Raw genomic sequence first — 20884 nt, 5'->3', positions numbered from 1 at the left:
GGTTTCTGCAAAGAGATCCACTGTTAGTCTGATGGGCTTCCCTTTGTGGGTAACCCAATCTTTCTCTCTGGCTGCCCTTAACATTTTTTCCTTCATTTCAACCATGGTAAATCTGACGATTATGTGTCTTGGGGTTGTTCTTCTAGAGGAGTATCTTTGTAGTATTCTCTGTATTTCCTGAATTTGAATGTTGGCCTTTCTTGCTACGTTGGAGAAGTTCTCCTTGATAATATCCTGAAAAGTGTTTTCCATCTTGGTTCCATTCTCCCCTCACTTTCAGGTACACCAAACAAACGTAGGTTTGGTCTTTTCACATAGTCCCATATTTCTGGGAGGCTTTGTTTTTTCCTTTTCATTCTTTTTTCTCTAATCTTCTCTTCACGCTTATTTCATTAAGTTCATCTTCAATCTCTGATATCCTTGTTCTGCTTGAGCAATTTGGCTATTGATACTTGTGTATGCTTCATGAAGTTCTCATGCTGTTTTTTTCAGCTCCATTAGGTCATTTTTGTTCTTCTCTAAACTGGTTATTCTAGTTAGCAATTCCTCTAACCCTTTTTTAAGGTTCTCAGCTTCCTTGCATTGGGTTAGAACATGCTCCTTTAACTTGGAGGAGTTTGTTATTACCGACCTTCTGAAGCCTACTTCTGTCAATTCGTCAAATTCCTTCTCTGTCCAGTTTTGCTCCCTTGCTGGCAAGGAGTTGTGACCCTTTGCAGGTGAAGAGGCATTCTGGTTTTTGGAATTTTCAGCCTTTTTGTGCTGGTTTTTCCACATCTTTGTGAATTTATCTACCTCTGGTCTTTGATGGTCTTTTGAAGACCTTCAGGTGGGGTTTCTGGGGTTTCTGTGTGGACATCCTTTTTGTTGATGTTGATGTTATTCCTCTCTGTTTGTTAATTTTCCTTCTAATAGTCAGGCTCCTCTGCTGCAGAGGAGCTGGATGTCCACTCCAGGCCTGGTTTGCCTGAGTATCACCAGCAGATGCTGCAGAACAGCAAAGATTGCTGCCTGTTCCTTCCTCTGGAAGCTTCGTCCCAGAGGGGCACCTGCCAGATGCCAGACAGAACTCTCCTGTATGAAGTGTCTGTCAGCCCCTACTGAGAGGTGTCTCCCCATCAGGAGGTGCAGGGGTCAGGGACCCACTTGAGGAGGCAGTCTATCCCTTAGCAGAGCTTGAGCACTGTGCTGGGAGATCTGCTGCTCTCTTCAGAGCCAGCAGGCAGGAACATTTAAGTCTGCTGAAGCTGCGCCCACAGCTGCCCCTTCCCCCAGGTACTCTGTTCCAGGGAGATGGGAGTTTTATCTATAAGCCCCTGACTGTGGCTGCTGCCTTGCTTTCAGAGATGCCCTGCCCAGAAGGGAGGAATCTAGAGAAGCTGTCTGGCTACAGTGGCTTTGCCAAGCTGTGGTGGGCTCCACCCAGTTTGAACTTCCCAGAGGCTTTGTTTACACTGTGAGGGGAAAGCCGCCTACTCAAGCCTCAGTAATGGTGGACGCCCCTCCCCCCACCAAGCTGGAAAATCCCAGGTCAACTTCGCACTGCTGTGCTGGCAGCGAGAATTTCAAGCCAGTAGATCTTAGCTTGCTGGGCTCTGTGGGGGTGGGATCTGCTGAGCTAGACCACTTGGGTCCCTGGCTTCAGCCCCCTTTCCAGGGGAGTGAATGGTTCTGTCTCACTGGTGTTACAGGCACCACTGAGGTATGAAAAAAACCTCCTGCAGCTAGCTCGATGTCTGCCCAAATGGCTGTCCAGTTTCATGCTTGAAACCCGTGGGCCCTGGTGGTGTAGGCACCCGCGGGAATCTCCTGGTTTGTGGGTTGTAAAGACCATGGGAAACGTGTAGTACCTGGGCTAGAGTGCACCATTCCTCACAGCACAGTCCCTCACGGCTTCCCTTGGCTAGGGGAGGGAGTTCCCTGACCTCTTGCATTTCCCAGGTAAGGAGACACCCCACCATGCTTCAGCTGGCCCTCCATGGGCTGCAACCACTGTCTAACCAGTCCCAATGAGATGAGCCAGTACCTCTGTTGGACATACAGAAATCACCTGCCTTCTGTGTTGATCTCACTGGGAGCTGCAGACCAGAGCTGTTCCTATTTGGCCATCTTGCCAGCCATGGCTGATTTTGATTTTACAATACTCATTACCAAGTATCCAAGAAATACAAATGTATAAAAAGGAAAGTTTAAAAAAATCACCCAAACTGCCATATATAGAGTAACATGAATAGTGACAATCAGTGTGTATACATGCAATTTCAACTTAAAAATTTAATGCAATTTTATTAGGTATATTAGAAAAAAAGACGTTAAAGTAAAATTAGAGTTGTTGAATGTTTGATATTTTTTAAATGATGATTAATTCCCAAAAGAACACTCTAAAGTTAATAAAGAAGATTAAATAAACCAACAAGAGATTTGGATAGTTGTTTTTAATGACAATTTGACTTAGCAGAGTATTTATTGACTTGCTACTAAGAAGGATGAGGAAATAAGCACACTTACATTTCCTCTACTGTATTAGTCCAATCTCATGTTGTTAATAAAGACATACCCAAGACTGGGTAAGTTATAAAGGAAAGAGGTTTAATAGACTCAGTTCCACGTGGCTGGGGAAGCCTCACAATCATGGCAGAAGACAAAGGAAGGGCAAAGGGACGTCTTACATGGCAGCAGGCAAGAGAGAATGAGAGCCAAGCGAAAAGGGAAACCCCTTATAAAATCATCAGATCTCGTGAGACTCATTTACCACCATGAGAACAGTATGAGGGAAACTGCCCCCATGATTCAATTATCTCCAACTGGGTCCCTCCCACAACACATGGGAATTATGGGAGCTACAATTCAAGATGAGATTTGGGTGGGGACACAGACAAACTATATCATCTACCTCATCTCTCCAAATTTCAATTAGTTTTCATTTTATTATTTAGATAATGTCAAGATTTCTGATATTTGTTATGTTCCATAATATAATTGTTAGTTGATTAGTCTTAATCCTACACAAATGAATTCATTACTCATCTCCCACCTTTTTAACCAGGATCTATGCATTCCTGGATTCTCTGTTTTGAGTCATCTCTGTATCTCATCTTGGCCCTACAGCTTTTTCAAGGGCTTATCAGACAGTATTCTCTGACTGCCTCTCTGCTGTCTCTCTACATGAAGAACACAGGATGAAGAGTAAATCCTTGAGTCATGCTTGCTTTTCTTTAGAATTGTGTAGATCCTGCTCCATTGTCCTCTTGCATTGAATGCTCCTATGAAGATGAGAATTTTTAGTTTACTTGGTTGACTTTCTGTTCAAAGGGGGTTTTGCTTTATCCATGAGGTTCAGCATCTTACACAGGCTTAGTGGCGCATGCTGTGCTATTATGACTTGCAGATAAAAGCTTTTATTAAAGGGAATTAATTCCCCTTATTTTGTCTCTGAATACTTTTCTATTCCATGTGTTTTGTTCTTCTCAACAAATACCAATTGTGTTTATGTTTGATCTCCTTTGTCTGTCTTCCATATCCCTTATGGCCACTAAAAACCAATTTTACATCTTTGTTCTTTTCCATATAATTTTATATGACTTATTCCAGTCTGTATCCCATCTCTCTTTATTTCCAGTCATTTCCTTTATTTTCTTAAGTTGTTGCTTGTAATGTAAGTTTTGTGTTTGCTATTTTTGTATCTGCCATTTAAAAATTTTTCTTTTTTCCTGACTGTTCCAGTTGTCTTTCCATCTCCTTCTGTTGTCTTATAGTCTCTTTTTTGAACTCAAACCTCACTTTAAAGCCACTTTTTCCCTAGACATCAAGACTATAACTTCCTTGGAAGTATAAAACCTATCTGTCTCAACTTTTCTCTGGGGAAAATCTTTGTTATGTTATCCATGTGACTCTTGCTTTATGCTCCATTCCCCATCCCATGACTTCCTCCCTCCCTTTTGATTTTTCCCCCTAGTTTTGGTGCATAGATATTATGCTGGTGCTTTGAATACAGCTGGCTGTTTGTGAGTAACACGGGTGGGAGAAACAAGCTAGGAGACTTTACATCCATTTGTTGTCTTCAACATTCTGTCACCAAATCTCTTACTTCCTCTACCCACATCTCCTTTCAGATTTTTGAATTTGAATAGTTGATAAGACAAATAAAAGAGCCTCTTAAATAACTGGCTTACTGTGTAATAATCCAGCAATTGCTGTCCCCCCTCTTCCTTCATACCACTTCATCTCTGGCAGCCTTCCTTGGCAAGGAGGCATAAAAATATGCCTTCTCCCTCAGCTCTGTCTCCCATCATGGTTCTGCAAGGGAAATCCTGAGTTTTTTTTCCGAGGTACTTCATGATCCAGGATCTAGTCTCTGTCATCAAAGAACTAGAACAGGCCTTTCAGGACTGCCACATTTACTCCTAGGGAAATCTATATCCTGCTCGGCGCCTGAGGAAATATTTGTCAGCTCGCAGCCTTCCCCCTCATTCTGGTCCAGATTTTATGGTCTTTGGCAGGTGTGTTTCATAATTTATAGTTTGGGATTGTGGCCATTTCATTGTTCATTGAAGACACAGTGTTCCTTCTCTTTCATTTTTTTGTTGGGTTTCAAAGGAGGAAAATGGAATTTTTAAAAATGCCTTTAGTGACATCGTTTAACAGAAAGCCCTAATTATTATTATTTTCCAGTATAGACAAAAGCTTTTTGTAAGCTTTTGAATAAATATTTTTAAATTACCATTACCATATTATCACTTTTTTAACAAGTCAAAACATCATCTAGGAGTTTCTCACATAATAAAAATGAATGTCAGCTTTTTATTAAACTACTATGTGAGTTACTTTTGTTCATATAAAAGTGGTTAAATAACTGCCAATTGCTACTCAGAAGACATTTCTAATGATACATATTTGACTTTTTCTCCCCATCCTGAATGGAAGGATGGTTTGTAAACCCTTTTTTCTGGACCAAAGTCTTCTGTGACTGTGTGTCTGCTAAGTTAAAGTAAGCATGCCATCAGAGAATGTCCACAACTCACAGAGAGAGGAGATGTCATAATCAGTGCCATTAATTATCATTCACAAAGCAGCAACTTTATGCCAAAGCTTCTCATGGTTTCTTCTATAGACATCTGGTGGATTCCTCAGGAATTGCTCATGGGAACAATATACATTGAGTTCTTGCATCTTCAAAACTATTTGCCTGTGGCCTTTAAATTTGTAAGTCAGTTTGGCAGGATATAAAATCTTTGGCTCATACTTTCTTTCCTTCAGTATCTGAAATATGTGGCTCCACTGTTTTCTAGTATGAAGTGGTATTGTTGAGAAGTCTAGCGTCAGTTTGATTTTCTTTCCCTAATAAGTGACTTGATTCTTTTGCATAGATGCACAAATATATTTTTATCTTTTAGTAGAATATGTCCTTTTTTTGAGATGGATTCTTGCTCTGTTGGCACAATCTCAGCTCATTGCAAACTCTGCCTCCTGGGTTCAAGTGATTCTCCTGCCTCAGCCTCCCGAGTAACTGAGATTACAGGAGTGTGCCATTAAGCCCAGCTAATTTTTGTATTTTTTTTAGTACAGACAGGGTTTCACCATGTTGGCCAGGCTGGTCTTGAACTCCTGGCCTCAAGTGATCCACTCACCTTGGCCTCCCAAAGTGTTGGGATTACAGGCTTGAGCCACTGCATCCAGCTGAGTATGTCTTGATATTGACCATTCTGGGTCAGTTTTCCCAGGTATATAGAGTGCCCTTTCAATATGGCAATTTGAGCCATTTATAGTTTTGTTCTGTTATGATTTTTGGTGGTTTTCTTTTCCTGGGACTCTATATTCATTGAATTTTATTTCCTTGTCTTTTATATATATTATTTGCACTTGAATCTTTTTTTATTTCTCTTTGATTCTTGTCATTTCCCTCCTTTTATTTTGCTTATTACACTTTCTCTGCCCAGTCATTCTTGAGTTTCTTCTAGTGTTTAGTCTACATTCTGAGAAATTTACCCTTACTTTTAAAAATTCTTTTCTAAACCGTCAGCTATCATTTTACATTCTCCTGTTATTTATTCATCTCATTTCTTGAATTTTCTATTTCTGATTTGTTTCTACAGTTTTCTTTTTGTTTCTCTTAGCTCATTTTGTAACACTGAGTATATTTACATCTGTTTAAAGGCCAAATTTTCATTATGTTGGTATGCTATTGATACTTTTATCTTACTGTATCTTTTTGGAGGTTTGCAGATGTTCTTATTAAATGAATTAGATTGTTTTCTGTACTTTTAGGGAAGGAGAGTGTAAGCAGGAGGGAATATTTCAGGATAGTTATCTTCACTGTTAAGAGCTTCCTCCTCTGGTGTTAAAAAGAAGTATTATATGCAACAATTTGGCCACAATTCTGGGATTTGTATCTCTGGACTCCCCAACCCCCAAGGATCTGAACATCTCTTTCCTTTACCTCTTGTGTTCCTTCTCCACTTGGATTATAATTCTGACAACTTTTCTTGGGCACTTCTTAAGCCCTTTAGTGGTTCTGCATGATCTTTCTTGCATCCAATCACACTCTGGAACCAATCACACTCTGAAGTCTTTCCTCAATTAGGCTGATTGGTCTCAGACCTATTTGCTGAGGGTTCTACTCAGAGTAGGATCATTTTCTTGTCATGCTATTTATTCCTGACATCTGTGTTCCACAACTCTTGGCCCTGTCTCTCCTCTTTTTTATCGCTGCCCAGCTGCTAATTCTGCCATTTCTGAACAGTGTCTGCACTGTGTGGTTTGGCCTCACCTACTTATATTACTTTTGTTAAAATTACCTCTGTTGTTTTTCCTTTCCTTCTGCATTCCTAATTGCTCTGCTTTTTGTTTTTTAATGAGGGATTTGGGAACAGTAACTATGCTACTACCATGATTTTGCTTCACTAGAAGCCTTCAAATAATTTTTAAAGGGACTACTGTCAATAATATACTTTTAGATATCATGGTAGTCATCCTCCATGGTTTCAACTACCACATATGTGTTGATGATTCACACAATTATAACTTTAATGCAGATCTTTTCTGAGCTGTAATTCTTTATTGATACCTTTATAGACTCTCAAACTACATGTATGTCTAAAATAAGCCATTTTTCTCTCCCTTTCAAGTCACTTTCTGAATATGCTTCTTCTTTCTAATTAATTTTAAAATTAATGTCATCTCATTCATTAGCTTCCCAGGACAAAAATATACAACACTCCTCTTTTTTGCTCATGTCCTGTCAATTCAATTGCCAAATATGTCAGTTAAATCTCCCACATATTGTTCAAAACCACTTACTACTCTCTATCCCAACTGCTTCTTCATTCTCTCGTTGATTTTATTCCAATCACCATCTAACAAGGTTTTTCAAACTTCAATTCCTTCTTCCTCTAATACCTTATCCATAGTGCAGCCAGAATTATATGTCTAAAACCTTACATTTTACTTCCCCATTCAAACACCTTCCAACATGCTCTCAATGACTGTAGGGATAAATCCAATACCCTAAAGCCTTCACAATCCAGCTGTAATCTCTCCTTTCCATCTCACCTACCAGCACTTACTCAGTGCATCCTGTTCTCAAGCCACACAAGACTGATAAACTCTCCCAAATCTGTGCCTTTATATACACTCTTGTCACTCTAGAACACCCCTCTGTCTCATTTCCACACAGTTTGCACTCATCTCTTAAGACGCAACTCCAAAGCTGCATCTTATGCAACACTTTCCAGGGACCCAGGCAGACTTAGACGTTTCCCTTCAATTTTCACATAGCTCTGTAGACAGAACACCTTTATTGGGCATTTTTTACATGGTTGTAAATGTCATTTCTTCTGCCTGCCTTATTAAACAGTGAGCTCACTGAAAACTATTCTTAGTTGTCTCTGATTCCTGGTGCCTAGGGTAATCAACATAGCAATGCTAGTAAATGTTGATTAAATGAGTGAGTTTGTAAGGCTATGGAAATAGGCCTATTTAGTGTAGAAGAAGCTTTTATAAATCATTATACTTCAGCCAAAAAGTGTTTACCAAGCACCAAGTGGGATACAAACATGTGCAGAAATGGGTCTTCCCCTCTGGCAGTTACTTTGGGTCAAGAAAATAAAGTGTATTCAGGTTATGCGCGTGTGTGTGTGTGCCTGTGCGGTGTGTGTGTGTAATTTAAAACACGTGGAACAGATAGAACTACATGAATTTGAATCCACTGGGCATATTTTGGATGGGTCATAATATAAGAGTAAACTGTCAGATTCAGTCTAAAAAGACACTATTATTCCAGTAGAAGAGTGCTTAGCAAAAAGGGCAGAGCAAGATGGTAGAATAGAAGGCTACATCGATCATCCCCCTACTCCCACTACCACAGGAAAACTAAATTTAAACAATTATCTGCGAACAAAAAAGCACCTTCATAAGAACTAAAAATTGGGTGAGCCATCACAGTACTTGTTTTTAATTTCTTATCACTGAAAGAGGCACTGAAGAAGGCAGAAAAGATGGTCTTAAATCACCAACACCACCCCTTCCCCATTCCCTGGCAGTGGCTGCATGGCACGGAGAGAGAATCTGTGCACTTCAGGGAGGGAGAGCACAGCAACTGGGGGACTTTGCATTGAACTCAGTGCTGCCCTGTCACAGTGGGAAGTGAAACCGTGTTGAACTCAGCTGACACCCACAGAGACAGCATTTGGACCAGCCCTAGCCAGAGGGGAAGTGCCTATTCCAGTGGCCGGAGCCTGAGTTTCAGCAGTCTCACGACCATGGGCTAAGGTGCTGTGGGGTCCTAAGTGAACTTGAAAGGCAGTCTAGGAAGGACTCAGATTCTTAGGCAAGTCTGACGGTGTTCTGGGGTTAGAGCCAGTGGACTGGGGCAGTGTGTGACCTAGTGACACACCAGATGGGGCAGCTGGGGAAGTACCTGCACTACCCCTCCCTCAACCCCAAGCAGCACAGCTTGTAGCAATGAAAGCAACTCCTTCCTTCTGCTTGAGGAGAGGAGAGAGACCAGTCAAGAGGACTTTGTACTTTGTCTTGCATCTTGGATACAAGCTCAGCCACAGATAGTGCACTGGGCAGAGTCGTGAAGCCCCCATGCCAGGTCCTAGCTCCTGGGTGACATTTCTAGACACACCCTGGGCCAGAAGGGAACCCACTGCCTTGAAGAGAAAGACCAAGTCCTGGCAGGATTAATTATCTGCTAACTAAAGAGCCCTTGGGCCCTGAATAACCAAAAGTGATATCCAGGTAGTATGCCATGGGCCTTGGATGAGACTTTGAGATATGCTGGCTTCGGGTAACAGCTCAGCACAGTGGATAGAGTATCTAGTGGGCTTCAGGGGTCCCTGGGTTCAGGCCTAGGCTTTTGGACAGCATTTCTGCACCTTCCCTGGGCCAGAGGTGGGAGCCTACTACCCTGAAGGGTGAATCCCAGGTTTGGCAGCATTCACAAGCTGGCTGAAGAGTCCCTAGGCATTAAGTGATCAGCAATGGTAGCCTGGCAGAACTCTCTACGGACCGCTGATGATGATGGCCATGGGGAGAGCTCTTCTGCCTGTGGAAAGGGAAGGGAAGAGGGGGAAGGATTTTGTTGTATGGTTTCAGTGGCAGCTTAGCCACAGGGTAATAGAATACCAGGTAGATTTCTAAGGTTTTTGACTTAAATCCCTGGCTCTCAGAAAGTATCTCTGGACATGCCCAGGGCCTGAAAGAACTTGCCTCCCTGAAGGGAAGAACATAAGCCTGAAGGGAAGGACATAAGCCTGGATGGCTTCAACTCTTGCTGACTGTAGCCCTAGGGCCTTGAGTGAACATAGGCAGTAACCAGATAGTGGCTGCAGTGGGTCTTGGGTGAAACCCAGTGCTATTCTGGCTTCAGGTCTGACCCAGGGCAGTTCCAGTGTTGGTGGCCATAGGGGTGCTTGCATCACCCCAATCCCAGCTCCAGGTGGCTCAGCAGAGAGAGAGAGAGAGACAGAGACAGAGAGAGAGAGAGAGAGAGAGAGAGAGAGAGAGAGAGAGAGAGAGAGAGAGACAGAGAGAGAGAGAGAGAGACAGAGAGATGCTGTTTGTTTGGGAGAAAGTAAAGGAAGAGAACAAGAGTCTCTTCCTGGTAATCCAGAGAATGCTTCTGGATCTTATCCAAGACCACCAAAGTAATATCTCTATGAGTGTGCATGAAGCACAGTGTTACTGGGCTTGGGGCCCAAGTCCCTTTGAATACTTGGAAAGGCTTCCCAAGAAGGACAGGCATAGACTGTAAAGCCCAGATTGTGAAGACTACAATAAATACATAATTATTCAATGCCCAGACACCAAAGGACATCTACAGGAAAACATGACTTCACCAAATGAACTACATCAGGCACCAGGGACCAATCCTGGAGTGACAGAGATACATGACAGAGAATTCAAAATAGCCATTTTGAGGAAACTCAAACAAATTCAAGACAATATAGAAAAGGAATTCAGAATTCTATCAGATAAATTTAACAAAGAGATTAATTTTTAAAATCAAGCAGAAATTCTAGATTTAAAAAATACAATTGACATACTGAAGAATGTATCAGAGTCTCTTGGCAGCAGAACTGATCAACCAGAAGAAAGAACTGGTGAGCCTGAAAACAGGGTATTTTAAAATACAGTTAGAGGAGACAAAAGAAAAAAGAATAAAAAATAATGAAGCATGCCTACAAGATTTAGAAAATAACCCCAAAGGGGCAAATCTAAGAGTTATTAGTCTTAAAGAGGAGGTAGAGAAAGCGATAGGGGTAGAAAAATTATTCAAAGGGATATCAGAGAACTTCCCAAACCTAGAGAAAGATATTAACATTCAAGTGCAAGAAGGTTATATAATACCAAGCATACTTAGTGCAAAGAGGACTACCTCAAGGAATTTAATAGTCAAACTCCCAAAGGTCAAGGGTAAATACCATAAAAGCAAAAAGAGAAAAGAAACAAATAACACACAATGGGGTTCTAATAAGTCTGGCAACAGACTTTTCAGTGGAAACCTTAAAGGCCAGGAGAGAGTGGCATGACATATTTAAAGTGCTGAAGGAACAAAACTTTTACCCTAGAATAGTATATCCAGTGAAAATATCCTTCAAGCATTAAGGAGAAATAAAGGTCTTCCCAGACAAACAAAAGCTGAGGGATTTTATTAACACCAGACCTGTCCTATAAGAAATGCTAAAGGGAGCTCTTCAGTCTGAAATAAAAGGATATAGATAAGCAAGAAGAAATCACCTGAAGGTACAAAACTCACTGGTAATAGTAAGTACACAGAAAATCATGGAATATTATAACACTGTGATTGTGGTGTCAAAACTCATCTTAAGTAGAAAGTCTAAATGATGAACCAATCAAAAAATAATAAATACAACAACTTTCAAGCCAGGATAGCACAATAAAACATAAAGAGAAACAAAAAGTTAATAAGTGAGAGGACAAAGTAAAAGTATAGAGTTTTCATTAGTTTTCTTTTTGTGTGTTTGTTTACACAATGTGTTAAGTTGTCATCAGTTTAATATAATGGGATATAAGATAGTATGTGCAAGCCTCATGGTAATCTCAAATCAAAAACCATACGATGGATACAGAAAAAATAAAAAGCAAGAAATTAAGTCATACCACCAGAAAAAAATCACCTGTACTAAAAAGAAAACAGGAAGGAAGGAAAGAAGAAAGAGAAGACTGCAAAACAAACGGAAAACAAATAACAAAATGGCAGGAGAAAGTCCCTACTTATCAATAGTAACACTTAATGTAAATGGACTAAACTCCCCAATCAAAAGGCACAGAAAGGCTGAATGGATGAAAAAACAAGAGCCATTTATCTGTTGCCTACCTACAAGAAGCACATTTCACCTGTAAAGATACACATAGACTGAAAATAAAGGGATGGAGTTAGATGTTCCATGCCAATGGAACCCCAAAAACAGCAGTAGTGCTATGCTTATATCAGACAAAATAGATTTCAAGGCAAAAACTGTAAGAACAGGCAAAGAATGTCATTGTTTAATTTATAGAGGGGTCAGTTCAGCAAGCGGATATAACAATGTTTTTTTCTTTTATTTTTTTTTTTGAGGTGGAATCTTACTCTGTTGCCCAGGCTGGAGTGCAGTGGCACGATCTTGGCTCACTACAACCACCACCTTCCAGGTTCAAGTGATTCTCCCGCCTCAACCTCCCAAGTAGCTGGGATTACAGGTGCTTGCTACCACGCCTGGTGGGATATAACAATTGTAAACATATATGCACTAAACACTGGAGCACTCAGATATATAAAACAAATATTATCAAAGCCATATAGAGATATAGGCCTCAATACAATAATAGCTTGAGTCTTCAACATCCCACTTTAAACACTGGACAGATCTTCCAGGCCGAAAACCAACAAAGAACCATCCAATTTAATCTACACTATAGGGCAATAGATACAGAACATTCCATTCAGTGGCTGCAGAATACACATTCTTCTCTTCAGCACATGGATTATTCTCAAAAATAGACCATATGTTCAGCCCTACAGAAGTCTTAAAACAGTCAAAAAACTGAAATGACATCAAGCACCTTTTCTGACCACAATGGAATGAAATTAGAAATCAATAACAAGAGAAATTTTGGAAAATGTACAAATACACGGAATTTAAACAATATGCTCCTGAATGACAAGTGGGTCAATAAAGAAATTAAGAAGGAAATTGAAAATTTTCTTAAAACAAATGATAATGGAAGCACAACATACCAAAACCTATCAGATACAGTGAAAGCAACACTAAGAGGGACATTTATAGCTATAAATGCCTACATCAAAAAAGAAGAAAAACTTCAAGTAAACAACCTAACAATACATCTTAGCTAGAAAATCAAGAGCAAAACAACCCAAAATTAGTAGAAGAAATACGATACAAACGATCAATGAACCAAAAAGTTGGTTTTTTGAAAACATAAATAAAATCGACAAACCTCCTGCCAGACTAAGAAAACAAGAGAGAACACCCCAATAAATTAAATCAGAGATGGAAAAGAAGACATTCGAACTGATACTGCAAAATTCAAAGGATCATTAGTTGCTACTATGGCAATTACATATCAATAAATTAGAAAATTTAGAAGAAATGGCTAAATTCCTAGACATATACAACCTACCCAGATTGAACCATGAAAAAATCCAAAACCTGAACAGACCAATAACAAGTTAACAAGATCAAAGCCATAATAAAATGTCTCCCAGTAAAGAAAAGCCTGAGACCCAATGACTTCACTGATGGTTTCTATCAACATTTAAAGAACTAAGACCAATCTTATTCAAACTGTTCTGAAAGATAGTGGAGGATAGAATACTTCCAAACTCATTCTATCAGGCTGGTATTAATCTGATACCAAAACCAGACAAAAACACATCAAAAAGAGAAAAAGAAAACTACAGGGCCTGATGAACACTGATGCAAAAATTCTCAACAAAATATCAGCATAGTGATTTCAACAACACAGTAAAAGATCATTCATCACGACCAAGTGGGATTTATCCCAGGGATGCAAGGATGGCTTAACACATGCAAATCAATCAATGTAATACATCATATCAACAGAATGAAGAACAAAACCATATGATCATTTTAATTAATGCCAAACAAGCACGTGATAAAATTTAACATCCCTTCATGACAAAAATCCTAAAAAAAAGGAGTATAGAAGAAACATACCTCAACACAATGAAAGCGATGTATGACAGACCCACAGCTAGTATCATACTGAATGGGGAGAAACTGAAGGCTTTTCCTGTAATATCTGGAAAAAGACAAGGATGCTCACTTTCGCCACTGTTATTCAACATAGTCCTAGTAGTCCTAGTCAGAGGAATCAGGCAAAAAAAAAAAAAAAAAAAAAAAAAAAAAGAAAAGAAAAGAAATAAAGGGCATCCAAATTGGAAACGAAGAAGTCAAATTATCTCTGTTCCCAGATGATATGATCTTACATTTGGAAAAACCTAAAGACTCCACCAAAAAACTATTAGAACTGATAAACAAATTCAGTAAAGTTGCAGGATACAAAATTAACATACAAATATCAGTAGCATTTCTATAAGCCAACAGCGAACAATCAAAAAAATCAAGAAAGTAGTCCCATTTACAATAGCTACAAATAAAATGAAATACCAAGTAATCAACTTAACCAAAGAAGTGAGGGATCTATATAATGAAAACTATAAAACATTGATGAAAGAAATTGAAGAGGACTATAAAAAATGGAAAGATATTCCATGTTCATGGGTTGGAAGAATCAATACTGTTGCAATGTCCATACCACCCAAAGCGATCTACAGATTCAATGCAATCCCTATCAAAATATCAATGACATTTTTCACAGAAATAAAAAATCCTAAAATTTATAAAGAACAACAAAAGACCCAGAATAGCCCAAGCTATCCTGACTAAAAAGAACAAAACTGGAGGAATCACATTATCTGACTTCAAATTATACTACAGAGATAATAGTAACCACAACAGCATAGTACTGGTATAAAAACAGACACATAGACCAATGGAACAGAGTAGAGATCCCAGAGATAAATCCATAGATCTACAGTGAACTCATTTTTGACAATGGTGCCAAGATCATACATTGGGGAAAGGACAATCTCTTCAATAAATGATGCTGGGAAAACTGGATATCCATATGCAGAAGAGTAAAACTAGATCCCTCTCTCTTAATATATACAAAAATCAAATCAAAATGGATTAAAGCCTTAAGTTTAAGACCTCAACTAAGAAACTGCTACAAGAAAATGTTAGGGAAACTTTTCAGGACACTGCTCTGGGCAAATATTTCTTGATTAATACCCCACGAGCACAGGCAAAGTAAAAATGGACAAATGGGATCACATGAAGTTAAAAAGGTTCTACACAGCAAATAAAACAATCAACAAAGTAGACACAACCCACAGAATTGGAGAAAATATCTGAAGATTACCCATCTGACAAAGGTTTAAGAACCAGAACATATAAGGGGTTCACACAACTCTATAGGAAAAAAAATCTAATAATCCAGTTTAAAAGTGGGAAAAGATCTGAATAGACATTTATCAAAGAAGACAAACAAAGGGCAAGCAGGCATATGACAAGGTGATCAACATCAACATCAACCAGAGAAATGCAAATGCAAATCAGAACTACAATGAGATATCATCTCACTCCAGTTAAAATGGCTGTTATCTAAAAGATAGGCAATAACAAATGTTGGCAGGGATGTGGAGAAAAGGGAACCCTTGTACATTGTTGGTGGGAATGTTAATTAAAACAACTACTACGGAGAACAGTTTGGAGGTTCCTCAAAAAACTAAAAATAGAGCTACCATATGATCTAGAAATCTCACTCCTAGGTATATACCAAAAAGAAAGGAAAATCAGATACTAAAGAGCTATCTATAATCCCATGTATACCACAGCCGTATTCACAATAGCCAAGATATGGAAACAACCTAAGTGTCTGTCAGCAGACTAATGGATAAAGAAAAGGTGGTACATATACACAATGGAGTACTATTCAGCCGTAAAAAAGAATGAGATCCTATCATCTGCAACAACATGGATGGAACTGAAGGTCATTATGTTAAGTTAAATAAGCCAGGCACAGAAAGACAAACATCACATGTTCTCACTTATTTGTGGGAGCTAAAAATTAAAATAATTGAACTCATAGAGATAGAGAGTAGAAGGATGGTTACCAAAGGCTGGGTAGGGTAGTTGGGCAGGGATGTGGGGATGGTTAATGAGTACAAAAAATAGTTAGAAAGAATGAGTAAGACCTAGTATTTGCTAGCACAACAGGGAGACTATATCCAAAAACAATTCAATTGACTTTTTAAAAATAATTAAAATAATATAATTTGGATTGTTTATTATACAAAGGATAAATGCTTGAGGGGATGGACACCCCATTCTCCATTTTGTGATTCTTACACATTGCATAACTGTTTCAACGTATCTCATGTACCCCATAAAAATAGATATTTACTATATACCCACAAAAATTAAAAATAAAAAAATTCAAAAAGAATTGTTATCTGCCTAGTGATTCATAATAAAAAACTCATAATTAATAACACATAATAAAAGTGAGTAAAAGAAGAGTTTTACAATAAACCTTAAGAGCTGAACTGGTCTTTTATTCACAGAAAGAATATCTGAACATACAGTTAATGCATTTAGATCAACAACCTTCGATCAAGACCAGATTAAATCTGTAGGATAATGATTCATAGAATGTATCTTCACCCAGAGGTCTGATATTTCCTGGCCCCAAGAAACACCAGTTATGAAGATAAAGATAAAAAGTGTCTTAAGGAAGCCCAACCAAGTTTCTTAGACTTTGTATCAAAGAGCTCAGAGATGGGAGCTTCTTGAGGGCACTTCCATCCTAAGCACCATCGATAAGCTGAAAGTGTTTCATTCATAACTCTGTGTGTGTGTGTGTGTGTGTGTGTGTGTGTGTAAATAAGCTTTTGTGCACTTGTGTGCTGGTAAATGTTTCAAAACATGTTCTTGGAGGAAACAGCCATGATGGTTTTGCCAGTGTCTGTGGTGTAAATACTCCCATCATGGCTGATTTCCAGCTATCAACCCTATGTGACTGAGCACAAGTTGGGATGAGATCATAAGTGGTTCTCACTGGCCAGTAAGAACTGACTTCAACACACTACTTCCTTCACGAGTTGTAATTAATAGTTCTATGGAAAATCGGGGAATGTCATATTTTAAAATCCATGTATCCTGGACATATCTTGGGTTGTTCTTTATAACATTTTTCAGTTATAGAGATATTTTCCTTTTTACTTAGCATATTAGATATATTAATAGTTCAAGAGTTGAAGAGTTGGCAGATACAAATAACAATATAGGAGGTGAAGAACTCAGAGATGATCATAAGTGTTGGAAGACAGTGGTACATGGACAGAGACAGGAAGTGGGGAGAACTGGTTGGGAGAGAGTGAAGAGGCTGTCCCTTTGCTTTCCCACGATGAGGATATAAACTAGATGGAGAGCTGGAGACATGGTTAGAAGGTTAGAGACTTTCTGGAGATTGAAAATCACCCATGGGAGTTAAGGAATTCAGGACACAGAATCAGCCACAGTGGAAAAGTGTAGCAATGGAAATCAAAGGATCAAATATCGGGCCTTTTGAGATTTGGAAGAAGAGAAGCCAACAGAAAAGACATAGTCAGATAAGTAGAAAAAATAAAAACACCAAGAAACATGATGAAGGAAAAAGGTGAAGATAAACAAAATAATCAAATGTTCCATCAAAGTACAGAAAATAAAGGAGGCTATTTCAGCCAAGAGGTGGGACACAAAACAGGCTACAAGGGGTATGTGGATCACAGAAATTCACCATTTGGGAAGATTGCCTGATATGAGTCAATGTTCCTTTCTTATAACTTCAAAAGCAGTGTAAGAACTGAAGGCTCCTTTCTGCCTAAGGCTTGGTCCAGATCTAAGGAACCAAGGCAAACTCATAAGTCAATGAATGGACAGAGCTTAAACATGTCATGAATAGAGCTAGTGTCGGGGAAGAGGAAGATTCTGGCTGCAAGCCAGAGGCCTGGCTCCATGAAGAATGGAAATTCTGGCGTGGCTGCTCAGCCTTTCTGTGTCCAGGGTTAGTGGCCAGTTTCAACGTGGAAGGACCTTATCCAGAACCACAAAATGGATGGCTGCCCCCAAGTGAGCTATCCCATGGCAGAAGGACTAGTTTGGCAGGAAGCTTTAAGAAGGGTGGCAATTTGGTATCAGAGTCTCTGCCAAAAAAAAAAAAAAGCAACTCTGATGAGAGGAAATTTTAACTAACAGGAGAAAGCTCCATCCAGTAGAAAACTAAAATTTCTGTGCAACAGGTTGTGTGCCTGACTGCGCTCAAGCCTCACCAATGGCTTTTGGTGTCACAGGCTGAGGCTGCCTCTGTTTTCTTGTGCGTGTGTATACGCTTGCTCTTCCTCCCAGATAGGGGCTTCCTAGATGTGAGGTCATGACTGGAAGCCAGAGTGTCTTGTTTGAGTTTGGGCTGACCTCTTGGAGCACAGAAGAGCTTGCTCTTTGCCCTGATGAATGGTTGCCTGTGAAGCTAAACAGCCTCCAGTCCAAACCAGCTCACGTGGGTAGCCAGCCTCCTCTTAAGTTTCCTTTTCTTCTTTGTCTCAACAAAAACCCCTCCAATGAATGATCTGCCTCTCCTGTGTTAGCAGACCTGAGCTCTTCTAAAGATCACTATTTCAACACCACTTTGGATTTTCTCTGACTTTGCAAAGACTGTTGAGGAATAGTATTTACTTGCTTAGAGCTCTGAACAACTGGAGGACCTGTTGGCAATCCCATGGCCACTGGCCTCAAGGACAATATAAACCAGATGGGAAGACCATGTGGATGCTCAGGAAATAGCTACCATTGCAAAACAGTAAAAATTAGGGTCACTGTGATTTAAAAGTAGGAAATGCTGGGTGACTTTAGGAAGTGGAAAACTTCACAGAAGAGGAAAGCTTACAGTTGGACCAAGGATTTGAAAGCCACAAGAGCAAAGACACACAAGTGGGCCCACATAGATGTGCAATGGTGTTACTTTAGTGATACGCAACTGGCAACTGTAAATTCAGTTATTCACTGAGAGAGCGGACACGGAGGAAAGTGGTGATGTCACCACTAGCCTCCACTCTAAGACACCAGTGACAACCGTTTGTTCCACCAGGCAGGATAGAACTGTGAAGGCCTGTTTGTTCTTAGAGGAAAGAAGCAAGGACAGAAGCAAAGTGGGGTATTTTAGAGCTTGGCAGTGGTTCTAGGTGCTCCCTTGCTGCATCCAGAAACAAGCTGTCTGGTTTCTCCTCCTCAATATCTGCCCCTTTGCTGTTCTTCCCTTTTCTTGCCTCCTCCCTTTAGGTTAGGGCAGCACTTGATCAAAGAAATCACTACCCAGGGCCATTCCTACCTTGGACACATGTATGAGAGGCAGGTAAGGAAACACTTCTCACACTGCAAGTGTATCATTACAACACCCAGGGATCTTGTTGAAATGCAGTCTCTGATTCCTTAGGTCTGGGTGGGATTTGAGATTCCTCATTTCTTATAAGTTCCCTGCTGATGTCAATTTGACTAATCCTTGGGCCACACTAAGTGTAGCAAGGAGAATCACGCATCACAATGCCAAGATTCTCCCCACAAAATTGTGGCCCTTCCTTCTGTCCCTAACTTTATGGAAACAGTAACTGGAACCTTCATCTCTCCTGACAATGGGGCAAGGTAAGACTTCACTCTTGGGGCTTAGCTGGGTGATGGAATAAATACTGCCTACCCACTAGCCCACCCAGGCTACCCACCTCTCTAACACCTTTGCCCAGCCCCCACTGCCTGACCTAGTCTCAAAGGAATTCCCAAAAGAATGATTCTCCCTTGGGCCGTCTATTGTTCTTGTGCAAGTAGGAGGAAAATTAAGCAAACCCACTTTTGCACACAAAGCTCTCCAGACAGACCTTCTACCTGTCCTTTCCAGCCTCCTTTCGGGTGGTGGTCTCACCTGGATCAGTCCTTTCTCTTTGTTTAGGACCTGACTGCAGGAGGGACTCCTGTCCCTCAAGTCATTGACCTATAGTATGGCAACTTTCCGGGGAGAGCTGTGGCCACTGGCACTGTCTCCAGCTGCTTGTGAGTTGGATAGAGGAAGTGGGTATTGGTGGCTGGATCCTAGGGCAACTCCTGCTCTGTAGACCCTGGAGAGATGGGTTCATCTCTTTCCTTGGGCTTCTTCTGAGGTTTCAGGGAAAGTTTATGTAGACCTTCAGTGGCCTTGATTGAGGATAATGACCTGTAGGTTTTCAGTTAAGACAGTTTTAAAATACTAGCACTTAACAAAACTACACAGTTAAAACAGGAAAAATCCCAGTCTGGATATATGTACAGAAATACTGTTAATCCAACCTACAGCCAGAAATGTGGACCTTCTATCAAGGGCAATGGGAAGAGCCTACTCTACGAGACATTGCCATGTCAAATATCTTATGTTATCCTCACAAGAACCATTGCATTTAGCGAAAGTAAACGGAAGCTCAGAGAGGTTAGGTGTATTTAACAAGGCCACCCAGATTTAGGCTTTAGAGCTGGGGTACCAGCATGGGTCTGTTGGACTCAAAAGCCTTTTCTCTTGCATAAAAGACAGGAGTGTATACATGTGTAATAATTTTGGGTCACACAGGCCTGGGTTTGAATCTATCTCTGTCCTTGGGCAAGTTACTTAATCTGAACGAACCTCTGTTTTTCTCATCTATAAAAAGGGAGACAACGTCTGCTTCTGGGGCTATCGTAGGACGATATGAGAGGAGCAGGTCATGACTATGCCTGGCACTGAACCTAGGACTCAGAGCAGGTTGTGAATGTCACTCACTGTCCTTCCTTATTTCTTGAGGTTAGTTCTGATGTTGGGGTTGGGTCTCCAGTCCAAGAAGATACATACCAGTTAGCAGTGACTGAAGGTTACAAGACACTGATAACATAACTAATTATGTGTTTTGGAATCTGTGCTAAAATCTCAGCCTGCAGATGTTAAGGATGCAGCAAGACTGGAGCAAAGGGCTGGAAGAAGAATAAGGACTGGAGTAAGAGAGCCATGAGTGCAAGAAAGGCCCTACCAGCTATTCTGGGGAACATATACAATAGTACCTTCTTATCCACGGTTTCGCTTTCCACAGTTAACTGTGGTCCAAAAATATTAAATAGAACATTCCAGAAATAAACAATTTGTAAGTTTTAGTTTGCATGACGTTCTGAGTAGTGTGATGAAATCTCGCACCATCTCGCTCCATCTGCCCACGACATGAATCTCCATCCATGCTACCTACCTATTA

At 40.1% G+C, this 20884-nt stretch overlaps 1 protein-coding gene across 5 annotated transcripts in view; it reads right to left on the bottom strand.

Annotated features, from left to right (window-relative positions):
- ADAMTSL3 (ADAMTS like 3) overlaps window positions 1-20884 on the bottom strand; it is a 392199-nt gene that overhangs the window by 75010 nt on the left and 296305 nt on the right. The gene's annotated exons all lie outside the window — the stretch shown is intronic.

The sequence above is a fragment of the Gorilla gorilla genome, chromosome 16 (assembly GCF_029281585.2).
Source record: "Gorilla gorilla gorilla isolate KB3781 chromosome 16, NHGRI_mGorGor1-v2.1_pri, whole genome shotgun sequence".
Lineage (NCBI taxonomy): Eukaryota > Metazoa > Chordata > Mammalia > Primates > Hominidae > Gorilla > Gorilla gorilla.
The sequence above is the reverse complement of the archived record's forward strand: the minus strand, read 5'-3'. Positions and strand labels throughout refer to the sequence as shown.